At 40.6% G+C, this 25,156-nt stretch overlaps 1 protein-coding gene across 6 annotated transcripts in view; it reads right to left on the bottom strand.

Annotated features, from left to right (window-relative positions):
- LOC105468161 (ankyrin repeat domain 44) overlaps positions 1 to 25,156 on the bottom strand; it is a 325,806-nt gene that overhangs the window by 245,022 nt on the left and 55,628 nt on the right. The window lies entirely within an intron of this gene.

Genomic DNA, 25,156 nt, shown 5'->3' on the forward strand with positions numbered 1-25,156 from the left:
ATAGCAAGACCCCATCTCCAAAAAAATTAGAAATTTAAAAAGTTAGCCAAGTGTGGTAGTGTGGACCTATAGTGCCAGTTAACTGAGAGGCTGAGGTAAGAAGTTCATTGAGTCCAAGAATTCAAGGCTGCAGTGAGCTATGATCATGCCACTGTACTCCAGCCTGAGCAACAGAGTGAGTCCTTAACTCTTTAAAAAAAAAAAAAAATTGAGCTAAGGCTGAATTATCAATCAATTAAGAATGTCCTACCCTGCATATCCTTCCATGGCTCTGCCCAACATGACATGATGATCCTGTGTTCCTCTAGGCCACTGCTTCTCAACAGGGCAGTTTGCCTTGGCAAGGGACACTTAGCAATGTCTAAAGGCATCTTTGATTGTCAGCTTAAGGGAGGGATGCAACAGCCATCTAGCAGGCAGAGGCCCGGGATGCTGTTAAGCATCCTCTGCTGCACAGGGCAGCCCCCCACAACAAAGAATTATCTGGCCCATAATGTCAGCAGTGCCAAGGCTAGGAAACTCTGCTCAAAGTCTTGAGTGTAGGGCCTTGTTCATGCATCTGTCATGATACTTCCATTCATGGGCCATTTTTGAGTACCTACTATGTGCCAGGTGGTTCACTTATCACATGGTCATGGAATAGTTATTTTCGTATTTCTTCTTCCCCTCCCCGACAAGACTGCAAGGGACAGGGTAAGAACAGGATTGGCCTTAGCACATAATACATGTTGAATACGTGGATGGATGGATGGATGACTTTGTCCCCTGAATCACTGTATCCCATGCTCTGACCCTTTCAGTATATGAAGGAATTTGGTTTATCAAGACTGGCTATTCTGAATGCCTAACAGAACATGAAGGTGATAATCTAGTTTGTTCTTAAGAAACCCAATGTTCAAAGGAGCACATGACCTAAGAGGCCAGTAATGAAGCACAAAGCTTCACCTTAGTAAGCGAGCTAATCACAAAACCTCACACAGACCCAAAGATATAGGAAGCTGTATGTACCTATGTGGCAGTAGCTTGGTGAACTCCATTTGATCTGAGCCCTGTATAAGCATCTACTATTCCAGGTCCAATAATATGGCACCGGAGGATAGGCACAATCCCAAAAGTGCTTGTCATTCGAAGCCTGTCCATACAAGAGAAGAAGAGCCCCTTAATGTCATGTCTAAAATAGAAATGTTCTATCTATTTGGAAATTTTGTAATATAACTTCAGTTTTAACTTAGCAATGCCAAGTAGAAATGGGAGAAATGAGCACCACATATTTACAAGGATGATGAGGAAAATCAGTCTTCAAGAAGGACTATGTGTCAAGGATCTATGATCATAATTAACAATTGTTTTTGAAAATCTCCTTTTAATCACTTGTGTAAGTGCTGGTTTTGTGGAAGATGACTGCCAGCTACCCCAGCTCTGGGCTGGGGCTACGTCTCAGCCCATCTCTCCTAGAAAAAAGGTTCTCTTAATGGCAGGGAGCCCATCTGATCCAAATGTGAGTTCATGAGGCTCCTTTCCTGGCTCTGTCCCCTTCTTGCCTCATTTATTTCACTGCATCCGTTTTCCCATATAAGAGAGCAGAACTCTCACGCACTTCTCACAAGCATACCAAGAAGAGATGGAAGGCATTGTTACACACGTGATAACCAAAACACAACCTCATATTTGTAAAATATTTTGCAAGACAGTTCTTTTATATTTGTTATTTTATTTGATCCTCACCTTGAGGCCTAAAGTTCTCTCATTACACCTTTCAATGATTTGAGGCTTTATTGGAATAAAACTGGTAACTATACAAAATATGGTCCCAATACATTCTACTCTGGGGAAGCTCTGCTACGTTGCACACCCTCGTGCTGGGTAGGAAGAGAACTAAATTTGAAATTTGAGAGCCTGGCTCCATCCAATTCTGACCCTGTCACTTACTAATTCTATAACTCCATTTATGTCATTAATTTTCTCTAGGACTGCTTACTCCTGTGTTGAGCAGCAATTATGCTGCCTGTCTTACTTCCCCATCGCTCTTAAAAGGATTCAGTGGAATCAAATATGCAAGAGCATTTGGTAGTGTGGTGCCACAATTTCTTCCCGGATATGATCAAAGTGCCTCTCAGATACTGAATGTCTCTAACCAAGGTAGACCTGCTAGAAAATACTACAAATAAATTTAATTACATAAATAATATTATTAAGCAAATTAAATGCCGCATTTTTCTTCAGCCAATATCTGAGGACTTCAAAATTAGCAGAGGGACAAAGGGGAATGAATAGAAACTGCAATATTCTATTTCATATCATGGCTTTTTTAAGAGACTGTGGTCTCACTATATTGTGTACAGGCTCATGTCAAACTCCTGGGCTCAAGCAATCCTTCCACCCTGGCCTCACAAGTAGCTGGGACTACAGGCGTGTAACACCACAATGGCCACAGCTTCTTGTTGTTTAGCAATAGCTCAAGTTTAACCTCAGTCACCTTTTGCCAAGAAAAAACAATGCAAGTAAGCATTTCAAAACTACACACTATTCAACTGTTCTAGTAGTTTTCTCTCACAAGACACCACAAAGCTGGGATGATGGAGGAATGTCTATGGACCATTTGCTGTATTTTTTCTCTTTTTCAAATAGCCAAATAATACCTAAATATATTTTCAATCTATGGGCATAAGGTTTCAGTTGCACAAGATGAATAGGCTCTAGAGCTCTGCTGTGCAGCATTTTGCCTATAGTTAACAACACTGCATTGCACACTTAAAAATATGACTGTATATTTCGTTAAGTGTTCTTAACAAAAAACTTAAATAAATTTTTTAAAGTTTCAAATAATTCAAAATTATACAGAGTACCAGAAAGCCTCCATAGCCCCACCCATCTTTCCTTCCCCAAGGTAACCCACTGTTTACATCCTGCCAGACTTCTTTCTGCATATTAACCGTATGTGCAGTCATAAGTCATAGATATATATATATAGATAGATATACAGATATAGATATAGATATAGATATATATTTTTTTTTTTTTTGGAGACAGGGACTTACTTGGTCGCCCAGGCTGGGCAGTGGCGTGATCTCAGCTCACACAGCCTTCTCAACCTCCTGTGCTCAATTGATCCTCCCACCTCAGCCTCCATAGTAGCTGGGATCACAGGCACACGCCACCATGCCTGGCTAATTTTTGTATTTTTTGTATAGAGTAGGTTTTGCCATGTTGCCCATGCTGGTCTCGAACTCCTGGGCTCAAGCAATCCACCCACCTCGGCCTCCCACAGTGCTGGGATTACAGGCGTGAGCCACCGCGCCCAGCCCAGCCCAGCCACAGGTATCTCTTATTTTGTTTTGTTAAATAATTGGGATCATGCTTTACAAATTGTTCTACAATTTGTTTTTTTTTAATTTTTCTAGATTTTTTTCATGTTGTGCATGCCCATCCACCTCATTATTTTTAATAGCAAGGTTTTCTATTAGGTAAACACCCCCAATTTTACTTATCCCTATTGATACAAATTTGGTAGTTCCCCATTTCCACGATCACAGAGCTTTGCTAAACTTTTAAAGTTAAGTTGCTAATAGACTCCACTTTATTGCCTTTCTCAGAATTCCACCTGACAACAACTTGAGCAAAGTTCTTTCCAGTATCCCCTTCCTGCCCCAGTTGCCTAATGGATAAGGCACTGGCCTCCTAATATTCCCTTCCCCGCTAGTGATAAGCATGAAAACAGGGCGAACTCAATGGAGCCTTTTAAGAAGAGGCTAAAGAGAGGGTTAATAGGCTAGACTCAATGCTAAGTCTCTCAAACTACACCCTTATTCAGTGTTAACAGCAGTTGTTCAATCAGCCCTGTTTCACCCACAGAGAGAATGGGTCTTCACCTACAGACTTCCCATGTTAAACTAAGCTTCAACACTTCCCACTCCACTCTCTCAGACAGTGGTAAGACCAGAGGACGAAGACAAGCATGTGAAAATCCTAGTGTGCCATAAGAAATCATCTATACATTTAAGCTAGGTTTTGGGTTCTATAAAAGAACTAAATAGAGTGATATTGCTACAGTCTTCTAAAAGAGCAGAACTATTTTCACTTGAAATTTCCAAATTCAAGCAATTGTTGATTATCTACTGTGTGCTGAGAAGGGCTCAAAAGTAGTGTAAGATCCGGCCAGGCATGGTGGCTCACGCCTGTAATCCCAGCACTGTGGGAGGCTGAGGCAGGCAGATCACCTGAGGCCAGGAGTCCGAGAGCAGCCTGGCCAACATGGCAAAACCCCATCTCTACTAAAAATACAAAAATTAGTTGGGTATGGAGGTGGGTGCCTGTAATCCCAGCTACTTGGGAGGCTGAGGCAGGAGAATTGCTTGAACCTGGGAGGCAGAGGTTGCAGTGAGCCGAGATAGTGGCACTGCACTCCAGCCTGGGTGACAGAGTGAGACTGTCTTAAAAAAAAAAAAAAAGGGTAGTGTAAGATGCAAAGATCCAACCTCTGCCTTCTAGAAACTCTAAAACAGCTGGGGAGATAAGGTCTATATAATAATACAATAAACTAACAATGCAAAGTAGTCCATGATTAGGTACAGAAAGGAATGGTACAGACAATAGGTGCTCTAGAAGGAATTCTCAGTAGCAGTAAATTCAGGGAAGTAATAGCGAACAAGTCATTGTGATTAGGGCCCTCAGCGTTGCGGTGAGGGCTTAAAGTGCAGAATGAGTTGATGAGTGCTATTTGTTAAATAGTCATAAAATAGTAAATTCTGACTTTGAGAGACACCTGGACAAATGAATCTAAGCATAATTGCACACTTGATGGGAATAGGACCAGAGGAAATCGTGCTCCAAGAGATGAAAACCGGATAAATGCCACATAAAGATTCAACAAATGCGCAGGATCCCTCAACCCCACTCCTTTTGCAGGCCAAACAGGCTGCAAGGGACTTCTCTTCAAAGCCTTCTCAGAGGGATCAGAATTTCAGTTGAAAGCACTTCTCTCCTGAAGACTGACTGTGTGTAAAACACAGTCAAAAACCATCACTAAGCCCCTACTGTGCCCTAGCTTCTAGAAGCTAGATAAAGAGGACCCAACCTGCCTCAAAATCATCCACAAGTATCTGAACCACCCACTCAAACTGAGGCTGCCACTCGCAGGTGTCCTGAACCCCAACTAGCAAATGGTAGAGCCTGGACTCATTTTAAAAAAGGAGCAGCAGGAGAACATATGCACAGTGTATTTCTGTAGGCCAATAAAAAAGAGGATGTTATGAAAGATTTCTTGTTTTAACTTACTCCTATAATGTTGAAGCCTGCTCTGGTCTACAGGGCCTACTAGTTGCCTACTAGTTTCTTCTAACTCTATGGCTGGAGGGTTGCCTATAGATGCCTATTATAGAGCTAGTTTCCATTTTGTTTCTCCATTTAATGCAAAAATAGTCTCAATCTAAGCCCAAAACTACTCATCTCTCCCTGCAACAACAACAACAAAAAAAGAATATAAGAAAGGAAGGAAGGATAGGAGAAAAATAAAGAGAAATTTGACAGTAGCTACTGAGAAGAAGAGAATCCCCATGCCACTTCAGTCCTGAGTTTGTATGAGAGCACACAGTGAGGGAGAAGGTCTGAAGGCTACCGTTTTTAGCTTACTCCTACAGAAGTGGCAAAGGCATATCTGCCTCCAGAAATATTAGAGGAAAAATGCAGAGAAGCAAGACACTGAGGTTTGTCTCTCACTAGAAGTCAAGAAAATAGGAGGAACAAAGTGTTCTTTGATGCCCTGGCAGCGGGGAGAGATGGCAATGGTGTAGAACGGAGATGATGAGAGGCAGCATAGACTCGTTTTTAGAGCAAACTCGACTCCTTTAAGTCCTTTGCTGTCAATTGTGGATCTTGTATAATAGCTGACTGTATTATTTCTTTCCCTTAAGAATAGACCTTTGTTTTATAGAGTACTGTACCCTTGAATGTTTCAGTACTAGTTACTATAATTAAAAGAAAGCCACAAAATACTATATTTGTTCAAAACAAAGATGAATCAATTATTAAATCATCTTTTCTAAGAACTCACCAATCTATAAATAAAACATGTTTGGAAAACAAATATTTTCCTGCCTCTGCTGTTTTTACTTTCAGTAGCATTAACTTAAAAGATACTACTTCAGCAATACTTTTCTCAAGAAATAAAACTCACTAACCCACTTGCTTTAAAGCTACACTGCTCAACTCCTTCTGTGGGATTGGACTCTGCTCAAGGGAACATGTGCTCATTAAAAATATTTCATGCCATTAACATTTTCACTAGAAGATTCGGAGGGTGTGATGTCTGTAATGCCGGCTCCATTCACACCCACTGTCCACCCCACAAACGTCTAAATGACAGCTAATATACAACATGCAAATCACTACAAAAGAGAATCGTGCACAGAAAAATGGCACCTAATTACATGTCCCAGAGCATCACTCCCTAAAATACAAAAGGTCTAATTGTTTTATTTATTTTGTGATAGATTTAGAATGAAATCAGCTCCTCTAAAATAATTTTGTCATGAAAGGGAAAGATTCACGCCTTACAAAAGTGACATCCTTGACAAGTCAGCTTGGTTATTTCTATGACTTTCCTTTGCATGTAGTGCACCAGTGCAACTTCAGGATGCCCTTCCACTCCTGAAAATGCTGCAGCCCCTCCCTTCTCAGAACTTCGGTCCAGACAATCCCCTCTGTCTAGAACATCCTACCCACTCCCACCTGATTAAATCCAATTCACCTTTCACATCTCAATTCAAAAGCTACTTGTGCAAGACAGCTTTCCTGACTACCCCCAGTCTAAATAAGAGTCTCCAGCTGTATATGTTCTGGTAGCCTCCTGTGCTCGTGTCACAGTTTGTACAGCCATTATAGAACTGTGTGGTCCTCTCATTAATATCCATCTTCTACACAAAACTGTAAGCTGTATCAAGACAGAGACTATGCCTGTTTGGCTCACGCTGGATTCCCCGAGCCTAACACAATGGCTGGCCTATAGTAGGCACCCAATACACTTGCTGAATGAATAAACAAACCATATCACATCCTGACACTCTACCATAAAAAAATGGTCAGGCCAAATAAAGGCACAGTGAGGAAGATATTTAATAAAAAGTCTGTTCTGAACATTGCCTAGTCAACTGGCTCTACATACTATCAGCACTAGTAAATTGATTGTTCTCAGGTGAATCTGGTTTTATCTTGATCTGTGCTATGATGACAACCTTGACAAAAAATCAGTTTAGCCTATGGGTAGCATGATACCATAGAAGGATTAGGTTCAGCGGCATGTTACAGAAAACCCAAAATAACAGTGGCTTAAACAGGGAAGATACATATATTTCTCCCTCATTGTAAACAAGATCTATAGAAGTTACCCAGGATTGCTATGGTGCTTGATGGTGATAAGGACCCAGGTTCCATCTATATATATATATATATATATATATATTTTTTTTTTTTTTTTTTTTTGAGATGGAGTCTCACTCTGTCGCCCAGGCTAAAGTGCAGTGGCGTGATCTCAGCTCACTGCCACCTCAGTCTCCCAAGTTCAAGCAGTTCTCCTGCCTCAGCCTCCCGAGTAGCTGGGATTACAGGCATGTACCACCACGCCTGTCTAATTTTTGTATTTTCAGTAGAGACAGGGTTTCGCCATGTTGGCCAGGCTGGTCTTGAACTCCTGACCTCAGGTGATCTGCTCGCTCCAGCCCGCCTGCCCTGTATCCCTCGGCTGGGATTACAGGCGTGAGCCACTGTGGCTGGCCCAGGTTCCATCTATCTTGCTGCTCCAGTCTCTGCAGCATCTGCTTCTACTTCATGATCCACAATGGCTGCTCAAGTCCAGCGATCTCTCCCAATTCCAGGCATCAGGAAGAAAGAATGGGATAAACAAGGGCGATGATCCCCATTTTCTGAAATTTCCACATAAATCCTCTTGCTGGAATATAGTCACAAAGGCATAACTGGCCAAAAGGTAAGCTAGAAAAAATTGTCCTTTTTTATTTTGAGACATGGTCTCAGTCACCCAGGCTAGAGAACAGTGGTGCACTGAGACTGGTCTCAGTCACCCAGGCTAGAGAGCATGGCTCACTGAAGCCTTGGTCACCCGGGCTCAAGCAGTCTTCCAACCTCAGCCTTCCAAGTAGCTGGGACTACAGGCCTGAGCCACCATGCCCAGCTAGTATTTTATTCTTTGTAGACACAGGGTTTCACCATGTTGCCCAGAATGGTCTTGAACTCCTGGGCTCAGGCCATCTGCCCACTCTGGCCTCCCAAAGTGCTGGGATTGCAGGTGTGAGGCACGGTGCCTGGCCAAAAAAAAAACCGTCTTTAATCCAGGAGAAACATAAATAACTTATAAAGAAAGAAAGATGATATTGGGGAACAGTCAGCAGTTTCTTCCACAGATTACTCAATGCAAGATAACCAACTGTCACTGAGTTCTGCAGCGTGTCTTGGTTTCACTTTTATTTTCTATCTTGATAAATTTTTGCAGCATTCACACTGTCCCAAAGGCAGACTTAACATTTCACATTTTATATACCTGCCAGTTCTACTGCATACCGTTCTTGCTTTAGTAACTAGTTTTTGGGAGTTTCACTATCTCAATGGATTTCATACTCTGAAAAACATAAAAATGTGACCAGGTGAACATTTATATAAAAACTAATGCAACCAGTCTGCTTCTTCTCAAATGGTTTCAGTGTAGACTTTCAATCAGATGAAGGGCCTTGCATTTTTCTGCAAATGTCTCTAATATATTCCCTTATAATATATGCATTTTGGGTCATATAATTTCTACATTTCCTAAAATAACAATAGTTGAATTATCGTTTATAGAAGAAAATCTAGATCGAAATATATATATTCAAGAGGTAAGCCAGGCATGATGGCTCACGCCTGTAATCTTAGCACTTTGGGAGGCGGAGGCAGGTGGATCACCTGAGGTCAGGAGTTGGAGACCAGCCTAGCCAACATGGTGATACCCCGTCTCTACTGAAAATACAAAAATGAGCTGGGCATGGTGGTGCATGCCTGTAATCCCAGCTACTCAGGAGGCTGAGGCACGAGAACCACTTGAGCCCAGGAGGCAGAGGTTGCAGTGAGCCAAGATCGCACCACTGCACTCCAGTCTGGACAACAGAGTGAGGCTCCACCGCGAAAAAAAAAAAAAAGAGGTAAGTCAAGCCAAGTCAAGACCTTCTTTTAAAAAAAACAAAAAATTGTTCAGACTTCTACCACTAAGCTCTTGGCATTTCAGAAATTAGGAGAAAGAGCTGGGGAGGAAGCAAGATGGAAATCCCTAAAACTGTTCTAAAAATGGCAATCTAGTGACACTAGCAACAGTTGCTAGAAGCTTAAAGAAAACCTCCACAAAATTGCTAGAGATGCTTCCTCACTTGTTTCTAGCAAGTCTCTCTCTGTGGGTGACAATGTTTGTGCCCAGTTTAGATTCAGTGTCTCCACAGCAGTCTTGAAGCAAGTTTTTTTTGTTTTGTTTTATTAGCCACAACAACATGTAAGATTTTACTGTGGACAAAAGTCATCTCAGAAAGCCAGATCCAAGGACATGGTATACTAGATAATAACCAAATTTCACAGTTCGATAGCTACCTCCCCACCCCCCACACCCACAACACCCTCTCTTAAAAGTAATTGTCTGCTCTTTGCAATCAGGAGGTTCTACAACAACCCAGCCTATGATCAAAGGCCTCTCCATCAGCTTTCTCCACATGCATAATCCACAGCTGGCAAAGACTCAGAAGCATCTTACTGAACATGAATAAATTTGATTTTTGGACTGGAGGTATGCAAAATCTTGTTATGCAGCCCACAATAATCATGCATTTTAAGTCTATTCCTCCTTTCCAGGGCACATCTTCTCTCTTTTTGGATCTGCATCCTTTTTCTGAGGCCTACCAAGAGATCAGCCCTGAAAAATTAATGGGGAATGTCCTATAATCAGAGTAGACTCTCAGAAAAGCTAACATCTTAAAAGAAGAAAAGGAAAATAGAATTAAATTTGTCAAAATATGAGGATGCTAACAAATGTTACACACACATACATACACAGAGGACTTAGTCATCAAATAAGCTTAGGAAACACTAATTAAATAATGCAAAGGGTTTCTTTCTTGCAGACCTTCTCAGAGCCTTTAATACTGCCAATATGCGTTATGGATCTCCAAGAAGGGCACAGTAAATAGATTTTCTACTTGAACTCTTGTTCACCAGAGCATCTTATATTAGGCAAGCACTCTGTAGAATACACATGGAAGAATGCTGGTCTGGTAAGAAATATCTCAAAATTAAATAGCAACTATCTCGGGTCCAGAAGTTTATGGTAATTTTAATTATTCTATTTCCAAGTTCTCTATCATGAACTTGTATTGCTTTTACAATCTGGAAAAAGTTACGTAAAATTTAAAGATAACATTTGAATCTATATTAACATTTTTAACAATAAGAAGTTTCCGAAGGTAAGATTTTTCTTTTTCATAAGAAGTAGAGGTACTTATTGTTCTTTAAGATTTATTATACACCTCCATTGTGCCAGGTTTTGATAGTAATATGAGTAATAAAAAGGAAGAATTATTTCAATGATTCACTACATAGTGCTGGTGGCCTGAAAGAGGAAAAGAAACTCTTTAAAGAGTTCCTCCTCTGCTAATAAATAAGCCAAAAGCCTTCAAACATAATAAAAATACTTGTACAATATTAACCTTAAAAATATATATTACTGTGCTTTTCTTCCCTAACCATTTTAAAAAAAAATCTCCCTTTAGGTTTAATGTCTTGATTTATCTTTTTTAAAATACTCTATAAAAACTTGCTAGGGTACATTATAAATAAAACTTTATCAGTAGATCCTTGTTAAACTATTACTTATTATTTCATCAATTTATTGAATGTCTATTATGTGCCAGGAAGTGCACTATTATTGACAAATTCAATGAAAACAGGTCCTTCTTCATGACTAGTTTATTTTAGTAGCTGATTATCTAAACAAATTTAATACTACTTACAAATTGATAAACAGTACAGAAAAGTTAAAGTTAGATCTATGAGCAAGTATTTTATAATAGAATGGTATTTTATAATATAATGGTACTTCATTTCAGTTTGATAATCACAGCAACTTGGACAATCTAGAAAAGTAAAATCAAATTTTAATTCTGGCCAAAGGAAAACCATTTTCAATACGCTTGATCCTAAGGCTCCCTACATTTCCAGTTATACCAGGTTTCTCAAAGAGACAGAAGGAGCCAGACATCAAAGTCCATCTTCAGCAAACCTACAAACCACTTTCTTGCTAAAACATTTCTATCCCTAATTATAACCACAATGACTAGATTAAACCAGTATGGCCACCTCTCTAGGTTCCCCATAAACAAAAGGACTCATCTTCTAACCTTACCAGGCTGTTCTCCCTATGGCATATTCTTAGGCAATGCTGGAATGGTCCCCTTCTTTCCAGCTGAGAGGGAGGTCAAGAATGGTTAACAGGACACTCTAGTCTAGGAGTGTTGGAACTTGATTCACCTATCAAGAGAGGCAAAGGACATGCTTTTATTTAGCTGGGCCTCAACACTCAAGATGAGACCAGAAGGTCTCAGAGTCATCTCTCTACAGCCCAAAGGGGAGAAACAGGTGAATTATGTCAGGAAAAGCTCAACTGTAAGACCTGTCAGTCCGCTAGGCTAACCATAACCAGATGTAAGGGTCACAAATAGGCATAAGTTCCTTTGCTTCCAGACCTGGATAAAGAGATCACATTTTGTGACAAGGAACTTAATAGCTTAGGAAAATTTTGTTGCCCTGCCTAATTACAGCTCTGCTGGAACTCAGTTTCTAGAAAATGTTGAGATTTCCTCCAATTTCACTGAGCAAGTGCTCTAATGATTGCAGTAGATCCCACAGAATGATATTAGAAAAACTCTTCATTTAGAGGAGTTTCCATGAATCAAATAAAAACAAAATAAAACCAAAGTCCACCATTTTGAAGCATTTACTATACACATATCTTGACTGCATATGTAATATGTTTCTAGTTCATACTGCAGAATGTCTTAAGAAGTCACTATTCCAGCCAATAGCAGGAAGAAAGACTCAAAAAAAAATAAAATAAATAAAACCCTTAAAGAACCTAAGAAACAAGGAATCCAATGTCACAGGAATACAGCTTTAAGACCAAAAAAAATGTCTTAAAGAGAAACTTGGGCCTGAACTCTACATTTTGTACGTGTTAACTGAATCCATGCTAATAAATTCAAGTTAGTTGGGCCTTCCTAAAACTAACATAATTAAAATATAACTGAAAACTCAGAAAACCTGCAGAGGACTATCTTAGTCCACTTGGGTTGCTATAACACAATACCTTAGACTGGATATAAGGTTAACTTATAAACCACAGATATTTATTGCTCACAGTTCTGCAGACTAGCAAGTCCAAGATCAAGGTGCCAGCAGATTTGATATCTGGCAAAGGCCTGTTCCTCATGGATGGCACCTTCTTGCTGTGTCCTCATGTGTCAGAGGGGGCAAACAAGCTCCCCTGGGCCTCTTTCATAAGGGCACTAATCCCATTCATGAGGCCTGAGCCTTCCTGACCTAATCACTCCCAAAGGCTCCACCTCTTAACATGATCACACTGGGGATTAAGTTTCAACATATGACTTTTGGTGGGGACACAAACATTCAAACATTCAAACCATAGCAAGGAAGGACATAGGACATATGTGTGGGCTCAAATCAGGGGAGTTAAGAAATCAAATAGTATTACGAATAGACATTGAACTATTAATCTTCTGCCCAGGAATGCAAACATAAGATGACTTATGGATAAAAGCTAGTGAACACTCATCACTGTCATCCAAAACAAAAGTATCAAAACCAAATACTCCTGACAACTGGGAGACACATCTCAAAGCACAAAGAAATTCAACCCAACTTAGGTGGCTATAACTGGCAGAGGAAGCAGCTGCTACTAAAGTTTCAACTTTCTTAATAGCTCATGTCAGCAGCAACACAAAAGGTAGAGTAATTTTTTTAAATGCTTGGACAAGACTCTGTTAAGCAACAACCTATAGTGTAATGGGAGACTTGAGTTAAATTTGTGCATCACAGAATACAATGGCAGTAGAAGAAAGCCACTTCCCACCTTCTTATTAATTTAGCAAAGAAGAAGAATGTGTTATCAGCTTCCAGACTGGTCAGTATATAAGCAGCAGGCAGTATTTTTGTCTTTCTGAATGATCACCTTCCTGTCTTTCTGAATGATCACCCAAACATCCATTTACAATGTTCCTAATATTATTTGCTAATATCATGTCCATTTATTGTCACCAGTCATATGTTGGGATAGAATTGAGACAAAATACTATGTGTCTCATGTGTCAGAACTCATCTATCAGTTGAAACTGTTGCTGGGGAGATAGAAAAATGGAAGATGGGAAAAATCACAACATTTACAAAGACAGCTCACTATTCACTTTCTACCCTATCAAATCTAACTAATGCCAGGCTGTGGCTTGACAATCTTTTAAAGAGAGCTGACTCTACATCTCTAGCAGTTATGCTAATTTTCTCTTTAGCTATGTATCTCCATGTTCTAGCAAAATGACCTATCATATTCCACACATGGTAAAAGCTTGTGTGTGTGTGGGTGACCCTGTGGGTAGTCAATTTTGAATTTACAGTTGGCCCTCCATATGATGGGTTCTGCATCTGCCATTGGTTTAATTCAACCAGCCACAAATCTAAAATATTTAGGGAAAAAAATAAAAAATAAAAATACAATAATAAAGGCCAGGCATGGTGGCTCATGCCTGTAAATCCAGCACTTTGGGAGGCCAAGGTGGGTCCGGATTTTGAGACCAACCTGGCCAACATGGTAAAACCCATCTCTACTAAAAATACAAAAAGTAGCTGGGAATGGTGGCGCAGTCCTGTCATCCCAGCTTCTGGGGAGGCTGAGAGAGAAGAATCACTTGAACCTGGGAGGCAGAGATTGCAGTGAGCTGAGATTGCACCACTGCACTCTAGCCTGGTGACAGAGCAAGACTCCATCTCAATAATAATAATAATACAAATAAAAAGATACAGTATAACAACTATTTACATAGCATTTATACTGTATTAGGTATTATAAGCAATCTAGAGATGATTTACAGTATATGGGAGAATATACATAGGTTATATGCAAATACTACACCATTTTATATCAGGGACTTAAGCATCCCTGGATTTGGATATCTACAATAGTCCTGGAACCAATCCCCCACGGATACCAAGGGACAACAGTATACATACACAACTTAGTTTAAGAAAAAATATAAACGTTTTGATTTACAAAGCAGATAAAATTGAGGGTACTCATTTACCTTACATAATAAAAAGGCCATTTGCTATAGTTTTTCCTCACCTAAAGGCGAAGGGAGAAACTTAACAGCAAAGCTGTTTGTAGGGTTATTTTTCCTAACAGTGGTGCAAACTGCCTATCCCACAGAATTACCGTGAGGCCACATTCCTTATCTGTATGTGTTACTCTATTACTCTAAAACCTCTCACATTTAGGGAAAATTAGAAGGCCAGGAAAGTGAATCAAGACTGATCAAATAAAAGCTGCACCTAAATTATTTCAGAAACATTCCAAAAACTAAGAAGGAAGAGAAGTAAAATGTATTCCCTAACATAGTTCTCAGCTATCATGTAACCCCTTTTACCAAATTGAGAGTAGAAAACAGAAAACAAGAAAAGGGAGGGGTGAATAAATAGTTTGAAATCTATCCCATTGCTGTGTCCCGAATGACCTGCTGTGTCCGCAAACCAGAAAATAACATCAGGGACATGAGCACAACATGGCCACATAAGTCCTGATGAAGACCAGGCTTTGAAGAATGAAATGTAAGGAAGACATGGGGTGAGAGAGGAAAGTCCTCCTGTAATCCCATGAATGATTGTGCCCTGCCTGCATAACTCCTAGATTTTTATTTTTATTTTTATTTTTATTTTTAGACAGTGGTCTCACTCTATCAACCAGGCTGGAGTACAATGGCACTAACATAGCTCACCGAAGCCTGGAATTCCTGGGCGCAAGCAATACTCCCGCCTCAGACTCCCGTGTAGCTAGGACCACAAGTATGCACCACCACAACTGGCTTTTTTTTTTTTTTTTAAGAGATGGGGTTTCATTATGTTGCCCAGGCTGGTCTTGAACTCCTGACCTCAAGCAAATTATCCTGCCTCAGCCTCCCAAAGCACTGGGATCACAGGCATGAGCCACCTCACCCAGCCCCATAACCCCTGGATTCATAAATCATTCTGCCCAGCCATCCCTACAATGGGACCTTGAATTCCCAGGTCTCTGATGCTGCCAACCATCTCGCTTATACTGCAACAGTCTTCCCAACCCCCTATGCAATCTTTTCCCATTGTAGCCTCCTTACCCTGTGTTGCTGCTAGATTTATCTTCCTGACACACATTTTCTACACTCGAAACACCTACAGTAATTCCCCAGGATCAGTCACTACTCAGAGTGACGTTCATGCATTCCCTCATTTTATCCTCACTATAACACTATGAGATATGTACAATGTTATTGTTCTTCCCAGTTTAGAGATGAGGAAACTGAGGTACAGCATGGTTGGCAACTTACCCAAGATTACACAGCTAGGAAGCTGCAGAGCCAGAATTGGAACCCAGGTGACCCAACTTCAAGCCCAATACTCACTTATACTCCCCATGTTCTAATGTCAACAAAATAAAATCCAAACACTCCAGCCTGGCAACCAGGTATCTCTGTATCTTTGCAGTCTTGTTTCTCTTTCTTTCCCTTAGTTCCTTCCTTACTACCTAGGGTGATGCTGTTCACAGTGCAGTCCGTGTGGTTAATATGGGTTGACTGAATGAATGTCCAAGCTAATGAATGAACAGTCAGTTTTTATTTCATTCAAGCATGGTCCTTATTTTCAATGTCACAGAAAAAAATTGTTTCAGCTTCTGCCCAGGAAGTCTAATCTCTGAACATGACACCAGGCAGCAAAGAGATCGCACGAGAACTTATTAGGTTAATTATTCATCTGCTCACTGTCAGCAAAGGCTTCCAAGCAAGGCAGCACTAACGGATCTGCATCCCAGATGTGTAACAAGTCACATTGGGTGGGGTAGCTGGGCATAGGTAGCTGGGCATAGGTTGCCGAAATATGGCTCCCTGGTCCAGGAAACAGATTCCTTACAATGTACCCTTTTGTTCCCTGAAAGAAAATTTAGCAACCCTATCATAGGGAAATCACATTGACAGAAGTCCTGGGTACCTAGAGCACAAAACCAATTCTTCTGTATAAATTAGGCTTTGTCCAGTGGCAAGAAGTGGGATAAAATCAAAACCCAAACTTAATTCGTATCATGTGTGAGAGGACACAAATCATTCACACAAAACCTCTTGCATAATCCCCATAGCAATGGACTGAGGCCATATTATTCCCATTTGGCTGATGAGGAAACCGAGGTTTAAAGATGATGAGAACACCCAAAACCACACAATGGAGGCAAGACAAGAACCCAAGGCTCTCTCCAAATCAGGCCCAAGGGTCCCAGCTGTGAAGAGTGGTCACTTTCTAACAGTCTCTTCCCCACACATATAGCCTCTGTCATGACAGAGGAAAGTTCTGCTCAATTCAGATCAAGCGTCCAAACTGGGGTGGCTGAGGAAAGCCTGAGGTGAAGCAGGAAATGGCTGGGGACAGGGCTCCCCATTGGACTTAGAGACTCACTCCAACAAGTGTGTGCAGCAACTAATCACTAGGGGCAGGGTCTCCCTCCTCATCATTCCCCTTCCCACCTCCACCCTCCACCCCAAAAAACTACCCAAGCAACACAGAAGTAGAGAAAAAAAAAAACTAGCCATATCCACACTTGTCCCTCCTGGCTGCCTGCCCACTGCTGCTGCAGGGACAGAGTGCAAAACGCAATTATCTTTAACCTGGTTCGCTTTATGTGTCAAATTGGAGAGGAGTTCTGGATAAGATTAAATTTAAATGAATGAACTTTGGGGGAAACAGGTTGCCCTTTTTAAGGTCGGTGAGAGTTATCCAATCAGTTAAAAGCCTGAATAGAAAAAGACTGGCCACCCCAAGCAAGAGGGACTTCTCCAGCAGACTGCCTTGGGAGTGGAACAGCATCATCAGCTCTCCGGGGACTAGAGCCTGCTGGCCCACGCTACAGACTTGAGATTTCCTAGCCTCCATGATCATGTGAGCCAGTTCCTTATAATTTAAATATATATATATATATATATATATATATACACCTTATAATTCCTCCATGATCATGTAAGTCAATTCCTTATAATTTAAATATATATTTATATATATTATACGTGTGTGTGTGTATATATATATAGAGAGAGAGAGAGAGGAGAAAGACATAGAGACATAGATATAGCTCCTATTGGTTCTGTATCTGTGGAGAACTCTGTCTAATGCAGGGACCAACTTGCAGTGGAGGACTGCTGTGGGAACTAATCGTTGCTGCAAACATGGGAGGCTCTCTGGGGAGACGAGGGGGAGGAAGTCAAAGCAAGGGTAGCATGCGGTGTCCATGTGGCAGGAGATACTGAAGTATGTGTGTTTCAGGAAGTGATGATGGTGGGGGTGCTGGAATTGAGTAAAAGTTTTGTTTAGGGAGAATTAACAGTTTTAGCTATGCATGAAGAAAGACTCTTGAAAATTCTGTAGGCCGGGCGCGGTGGCTCAAGCCTGTAATCCCAGCACTTCGGGAGGCCGAGGCGGGCGGATCACAAGGTCAGGAGATCGAGACCACAGTGAAACCCCGTCTCTACTAAAAATACAAAAAATTAGCCGGGCGCGGTGGCGGGCGCCTGTAGTCCCAGCTACTCAGGAGGCTGAGGCAGGAGGATGGCGGGAACCCGGGAGGCGGAGCTTGCAGTGAGCCGAGATCGCGCCACTGCACTCCAGCCTGGGCAACAGCGTGAGACTCCGTCTCAAAAAAAAAAAAAAAAGAAAATTCTGTAATATATAAGAAAAATGTGGTATACAGCTGATCTTGGTTATGAAAATCCCACTAGCTGGCCAAGTGCGGTGGCTCATACCTGTAATCCCACACTTTGAAGGCTGAGGTGGGAAGAGGAGTTTGTGACCAGCCTGGGAAACATAGTGAGACCCCATCTCTACAAAAAAAATACAGTAATTAGCTGAGCATGGTGGTGCGCACCTGTAGACCCAACTACTTAGGAGGCTGAGGCTGGAGGATCGCTTGAGCCCGGGAAATCCAGGCCAGAGCAAGCTATGATTGTGCCACTGCACTCCAGCCTGGGCAACAGAGTGAGACCTTGTCTCAAAAACAGTAAAGAAATTTAAAAAGAAATTTTAAAAAGGAAAAAAAGAAAATCCCACTAGAAAACGCATTTGACAAGTAATTTTTATCAAGTCACTAAACCTTCTTGAAACAGGGCACGATTGGTATTACTAAAGAGGAAGAATTCCCCAAGTTTGATCTACATGTGAGAGAATGTGGTGGCCACCAACATACTTTTATTCAAACAGTACACTGGGGAGCAAAAAGTTTTTGTAACACAGACAAGAAAATACACAACATCCTATTTATTTTAGAGATGTAATTTCAGCAAACACACTCAATAAAACACATAATCTCCTCATCAGCTGCACTAAAGTTTATTTTTAAACAGAAATTCAAAATATTTAAGCCATAATCCTATCACAGCTGCAGGAGGATCGTCAATGTAGAGTTATAGGTTTACATTCACTCTCACCAAAATGTCTTTCATTACAGCATTTATTTTGAGAATATTTATCGTGTTGATAATTAAAGCAAAAAAAATTCATCTACATTTTACTTTCATTATCAAAGTAGTTTTCAAAGAAGTTTCTAGGTTTAAAATATATAAGACAGTTATTAAGATTAAAATTTAAAAGCATGTATTGAAAATCTTAACATGGAAAGTGAAAGACTAATAGAAGAGTGGTGACTTATTCCAGAAATCATAATCTACTCATGAAATTCTTTGTGGTGGCATAATTTTAAAATTGCATTAGACAATGACAGTCTTATCAGGCAGGGTATTTTCAACTGCACAGAATAGCAAACTAAAATTTGCTTAAGCAATTTGGACACTGATTTATCTCTCTTAACGAAATCTCTAGAGGCAGGTGGTCCGAGGCTCAGTAGGTCAGTGACCAGGTAGTTCAGTGGCTCGGTAATGTCATCGTAGGTTCAGGCTCTGACTATCTCCTCACTCTGCCAGCCTTGGCTGTTGGCAACCATCTCCTTGTGATTCCAAGATAGCCGCAGGAACAACACATCATCACACAAGGACGTCCAAAGTAGGAAAGCTGGGGCCAGGGAGAGGTAATGGGTACATATCTCCCTGCACCTGTTTCTTATAAGGGAGGAATATCTTTCCCAGAAGACCCCAGTTGACTTCCATGAAGTCTCACAGACCAGAACAAACTCACATGCTCACTTCCAGCCAATTTGTGGCAAATGGGAACAGGATTGCCACTAGCAGAGAAGCCTTCATTCATTCATCCCCTGAGGCTGGGCTCACTGCAGCTGAATGCCTGAATAAAGCTGTGGTCTGTTAGCAAGAAAGAAAGTGTGATGGGCAGTCAAGAGTGCCTCCCAAATGTAGGTAAAGAATAGTAGCTTATATTGTTGAGCACATCTAGTACCAGGCACCTTACTATCTACCTTATGTGCATTCTCTCATTTAATTCTCACTAGCTAGAGGCCATTATTATCTCCATTTCTTAGATGAGGAAACTGAGGCACAGAGTAGTGATACAGTTTTTCCAAGGTCTGCACCCAGACAAGTGGTAGAAATAGGATTTAAATCCAGACAGTCTGACCCCAGAGCCAGCTAAGACTTTACGTGGGTAACTGCAAAAATGTAGAAGCAGAAAAGACAGCTGACAAGGCTACAGAAATCATTTTGGGTGGCAAGTTAGTTAAAGGAGAAGAGTTGTAAAGCCTTTCAAATTTCAGATGAAACACATCTCACTTCACCCATCTTCACTGCATTATGCTAAGAAAGAAGAAAAATTCTTGTGGTTAACAAGCTTTATAATTTTTCTTTTAAAATGTATTTTATTTATTACCAATATATTTTTAAATGTTTTTAAATTCACATATATTGCTAAAACCATAACAAAGATGTTTACTTCTTGATAGATCTTGTATATATTTTATTATAATACACATATTTACATTTTACTATGCTTTTTTCTAAACCTTTTGCTTTGTTTACATTGTCTTCCTGAATATGTTTTTGAGTAGCTTAAAAACATTTCATATTTTATTTGTCTGTTGTTGTCCATCCAAATTCCTTCTCATTTGTCGCCATCAGAAATAACAGCACAATAAATATCTTTGTTCTTACAGCTTTTTTTTCCTTTAGAATAAATTCCAGGGAGTGGGTTACTAGGTCAAAGAGTCTGGACAATTGTGTGACTTTTTACATCCACTGCCAATGCGTTCTCCAAAAGAACTGAACTAATTAACATTGCTGCCAGAAATGTAAGAATAGACTCATTTTCTGAGATCACATCAGCTTTGTTTTATTTATATTTATATTAGTTTAATAGCCATTTTTTTCCTTCCATTTCTTTGATTTGGAGTGGAGTATTTTATATAGGCGTGCTTGCAAGTACTTCCTCCTGTAAAAAATCTGTTCTTACTCTTTGCCCATTAATCTTTCTGGATCTTGGTGCTGTTGTGATTCACATATTTCAAAACAAAGTTGGCTTAATTTTATTTCTGCAAACTGAATGCAGACTGAATGACTGGTTCGTCTAGACTTACACTTGGGCGGACCCAAATTCCAGCTTGTTTCCTCAACCTCCTAAATTTCAACAACTGAGGCATAAATGTCAATCTTAGCTATAAAAATATGAAAAAGAATGTTTCCACTGCTTAGTTTTTTTCTTCAAAAGACATACTAGGGCTGCTATATTTGAAAATTCTAAGAGTAATATTAACATTTATGCATCAGTCCTTGTTTTCATAATCAACTACACTCTCCAAATAAAGGATTATTCTTTCAGTATGGGAAGAATAGCCATGATAAAATATCTTTTGTGTCTTTATCCTGAAATTGCTAAGTATGAAATCAGAGGTGGAATAAAGCAGTATCTTCAGATTTTGTTTTGCTTAAATAGGAAAAAACTCCTCAAAATAACACATACACTAAAACTATTTAATCTTTCAGCAAAAAAAAGAACAGGCATTGGTACACATATACTTTTGGACTCCACCACTCTGCCTGTTACCTGTTTCTGTTACCTAAATATTTTTTCCCAAACCAGAATCCCTAAGAGAGACTTAAAATACAGATTCCTGGTCCCCCGCCCCACCCCAGGTCTAACAAATCAAAATCCTTAGGGTTGCATCCTGAATGTGTGTGTGTGTGTGTATATATATATATATATTTTTTTTTTTTAAACAGAGTTGGAGTCTCACTCTGTCACTCAGGCTGGAGTGCAGTGGCACGATCTCGGCTCATTTTTTGTATTTTTAGTATAGACGGGGTTTCACCATGTTAGCCAGGATGGTCTCGATCTCCTGACCTCGTGATCCACCCGCCTCAGCCAGGTGTGAGCCACTATATTTTTTAAATATTCCCCAAGTTTTCAAATATTTTAGCTGCAAAATTCTCTTTTAAAACTAAATCTTTTTAAGAACCATAAGACGAATATTTATATTGATTTTTAAATGCTGCTAGGCAAAAGACCTGTATTTACTCCTGCACTGCTTTGAAAAGAGTTTTTGAAAGATAATTTACACCCTTAATTAATCCTTTACCTAAGAAAGAGTAGAGGCCAGAAACAAATGTTTTTGACTTTTTTATAGTACCTGACTGCTTTAAGAGCTCTTTGTAAGCTGGCCATAGGCGCAGATCATGTGGCAGCCAGTATCGATACTCATAAGTCTAATTTATCCTCAGGATGTTCCCTGAAGTATTCAGGAATTCTTAGTCCTATTACAAGATTTTGTTGTTGTGATAGTGGTTTTGTTTATCTAGAAAAATAAAAGTCAAAAAATAAAGTCAAAAAATAGCCCCTGTATAAGGATGGTACAACCATGAGTAATTTTATTTTTTCAAACTTTTCCTTAATGTCTTGAGGAAATGATATTTATACTTCAGGGAAAATTAAAAGGGGAACATTAAAAAAACCTGGTGGCATTCCCAATTTATCTACTGATGGCTTTTGAATTCTCCTCACTGTCAGGAGACTGACATTATCTCAGTTATTAAGATTATTAGAATCTTATTATAGGATATCAGTAAACATAGTGGATAGTTTATTAATGTATTCAATAATGTCAATAACCACATTATTCTTCTGCTATATATTATCTACACACACACACACACACACATATTCCACATGTCAATAAAAATAGTAGGTGGTTTAATAATGTCTTCAATAATGTTGATTTCTGCATTATTCTATTAATATGAATTATGCTGTATATATTTATTCCATATATATGGAATATACATATAAAAAGAAACCTGGAAGAACTTGAGACCAGAAAGATATTAATGCAGACGTCTCCATAAGTCAATTCTTTCCTAACTCTCCAAGATATTCCCATGTAGGTGTTTAAATCACAGAAAAGTACTTCTGCTGGAATCTCGCCTAGGTAAAGAGAAAGCACTGCGGTTAGTTTTGTCTTCTTTCTGTGGCCCAGAAAAAGAAAGTCACACTATGCGAAGTGGGCTATGAGAAGACACAGACAGGCGAGTCTACGTGGGCTGCAAGTGAAAGAGTTAACTATTTACAAGGCCACTGATGTCTCCAACACTGGCTAAATCTCATTATTCTGCCTCATTCCAGAAACACACTCACAATCTGCACAGGGTTCTTGAAAGATTACACTAACGTTTCTTAGCCCAGCCACCCAAAATGGGAGTATTCTGTACACAATTCTGTAATACACAGGCAGCGAATCTTCTGGCCTCACTTAACTAAAACAAGCAAAAGTACTCCGTAACTCCACATGGTTTCATGTTAAACTTCCAACTCCAAGGCCAGGCGTGGTGGCTCACGCCTGTACTCCCAGCACTTTGGGAGGCCAAGTTGGGCAGATCCCCTGAGGTCAGGAGTTTGAGACCAGCCTGGCCAACATGGCGAAACCCCGTCTCTACTAAAAATACGAAAATTAGCCGGGCATGGCGGCAGGTGCCTGTAATCCCAGCTACTCGGGAGGCTAAGGTAGGAGAACCCGGGAGGCAGAGGCTGCAGTGAGTCGAGAACGTGCCACTGCACTCCAGCCTGGGCGATAGAGCGAGGCTCTGTCTTAAAAAACACACACAAAAAAACTTCCAACTCCAGCCTATGATTGGCCAGAAATGTCAGTACTTTCTGAACTATCCTACCAAAGTGTCCTAACAGCAGAGGAGCATCTCTTAAATACAAAATTAATTATTCTCCCTTATGGTTATCTTTACAATTCTTGCAAATGTTCCACCTTAGTGTGTATGTATATGTGTAGAGACACACATATATACATATACACACACACACACACACATATATATATTTGCCTTAATATTAAAATCATGTTAGGCCGGGCGCGGTGGCTCAAGCCTGTAATCCCAGCACTTTGGGAGGCCGAGACGGGCGGATCATGAGGTCAGGAGATCGAGACCATCCTGGCTAACACGGTGAAACCCCGTCTCTACTAAAAAATACAAAAAACTAGCCGGGCGAAGTGGCGGGTGCCTGTAGTCCCAGCTACTCGGGAGGCTGAGGCAGAAGAATGGCGTGAACCCGAGAGAAGGAGCTTGCAGTGAGCTGAGATCCGGCCACTGCACTCCAGCCTGGGGGACAGAGCAAGACTCTGTCTCAAAAAAAATAAAATAAAATAAAATAAAATAAAATAAAATAAAATCATGTTTCTTCTAAAAGTAGGGGGGAAATTGATACTCTAGGAGTACCGATACTCTAGGAGTATATTCCACCTTACTGTGTGTATATGTGTGTATAGGCACACATACATACATATATATACACACACACATATATATACAAATACATTTGCTTTAATATCAAAATCATGTTTCTTCTAAAACTAGAGGGGAAACTGATACTCTAGGAGTATGGGCTAGTTGTACTGTGGAACTTCATCACATCCCCAGCAGGGTGCACACCTACCAGATTGCCTGCCTTTTCCAAAATGCTTCCCTTCCATCCGGGAAATACGTCTACAAATCAAGTTCCTAAGAGCTATTTGTCCAAGGTGCTGCCCTGAGGCCCAAGGCGATAGTTCACTGAACCAGAGAAGTACTCCGCTCAGGGCAGCCAAGGAGATTCCCTGTCCAGAGAATGTGAGAAAGAGATGAAGAGTGAGTGTCAGTCTCTCTTTGGCTGAACCTGTAGCCATATGTTCTACGACTGTGGTCCAAGAAGTCTGAAAGGCAGTCTTTAGAAAAGGAAGGAATGAAGAAGACGCTCACAGAGAAGCAGACACTAGAGGCAGGATGGGAATGCTTCCTGTTCCTCGCATAGTCCTGTCTGTGGGGTGGCCCTTCCTGGAGCTGGGCTCCATCTATTTGGAAGCTCAGCTCCCTGAGTAGTCACCTCAGCATACACAGAACGCTCGTGTGAGAAACACAAGCTAAGTGACAAAACAGGCAGGCACAATAGAGCAGCCTGGGGCCTTATTCAGCAAGAGGTAAATCACTTGCTGTGGGCATACCCCAACTCTGAAAAAAAAACCAAATTAACAACCATGCAAGCTCCTATTTGGATATAAGCTAGGTATCCCTTCTTTTCTAGCAAGAAGGAATAAACGTAACATGCCTTGCATTAAATGTCATAGTTTTGGAATTGAGAATCTAAATTGTAAGTTACGGGCCCAAAACAAAAAGAAGAACTACAACCCTGCCGGTGAACTTCCTTTTTTCCAGGCTGTTACATGCTTTGCTGTTGCCACCCCTGACCGTGTGGTAAGAGGCGACCTCCTGGGTTTCCCCAGCCAGGCTGCCCCATCGAAGGCAGCTACACAACGGCCAGGAAAAGCCAGCCAGAGCCAGTAGGGCTGGAGCCCTGACAAAGGCAACGACGCTCCTGGAGTCAGATAATGAAAGCCAGAGCAGGAAGGACC

This window comes from Macaca nemestrina, chromosome 11 (assembly GCF_043159975.1).
Source record: "Macaca nemestrina isolate mMacNem1 chromosome 11, mMacNem.hap1, whole genome shotgun sequence".
Classification (NCBI taxonomy): Eukaryota; Metazoa; Chordata; class Mammalia; order Primates; family Cercopithecidae; genus Macaca; species Macaca nemestrina.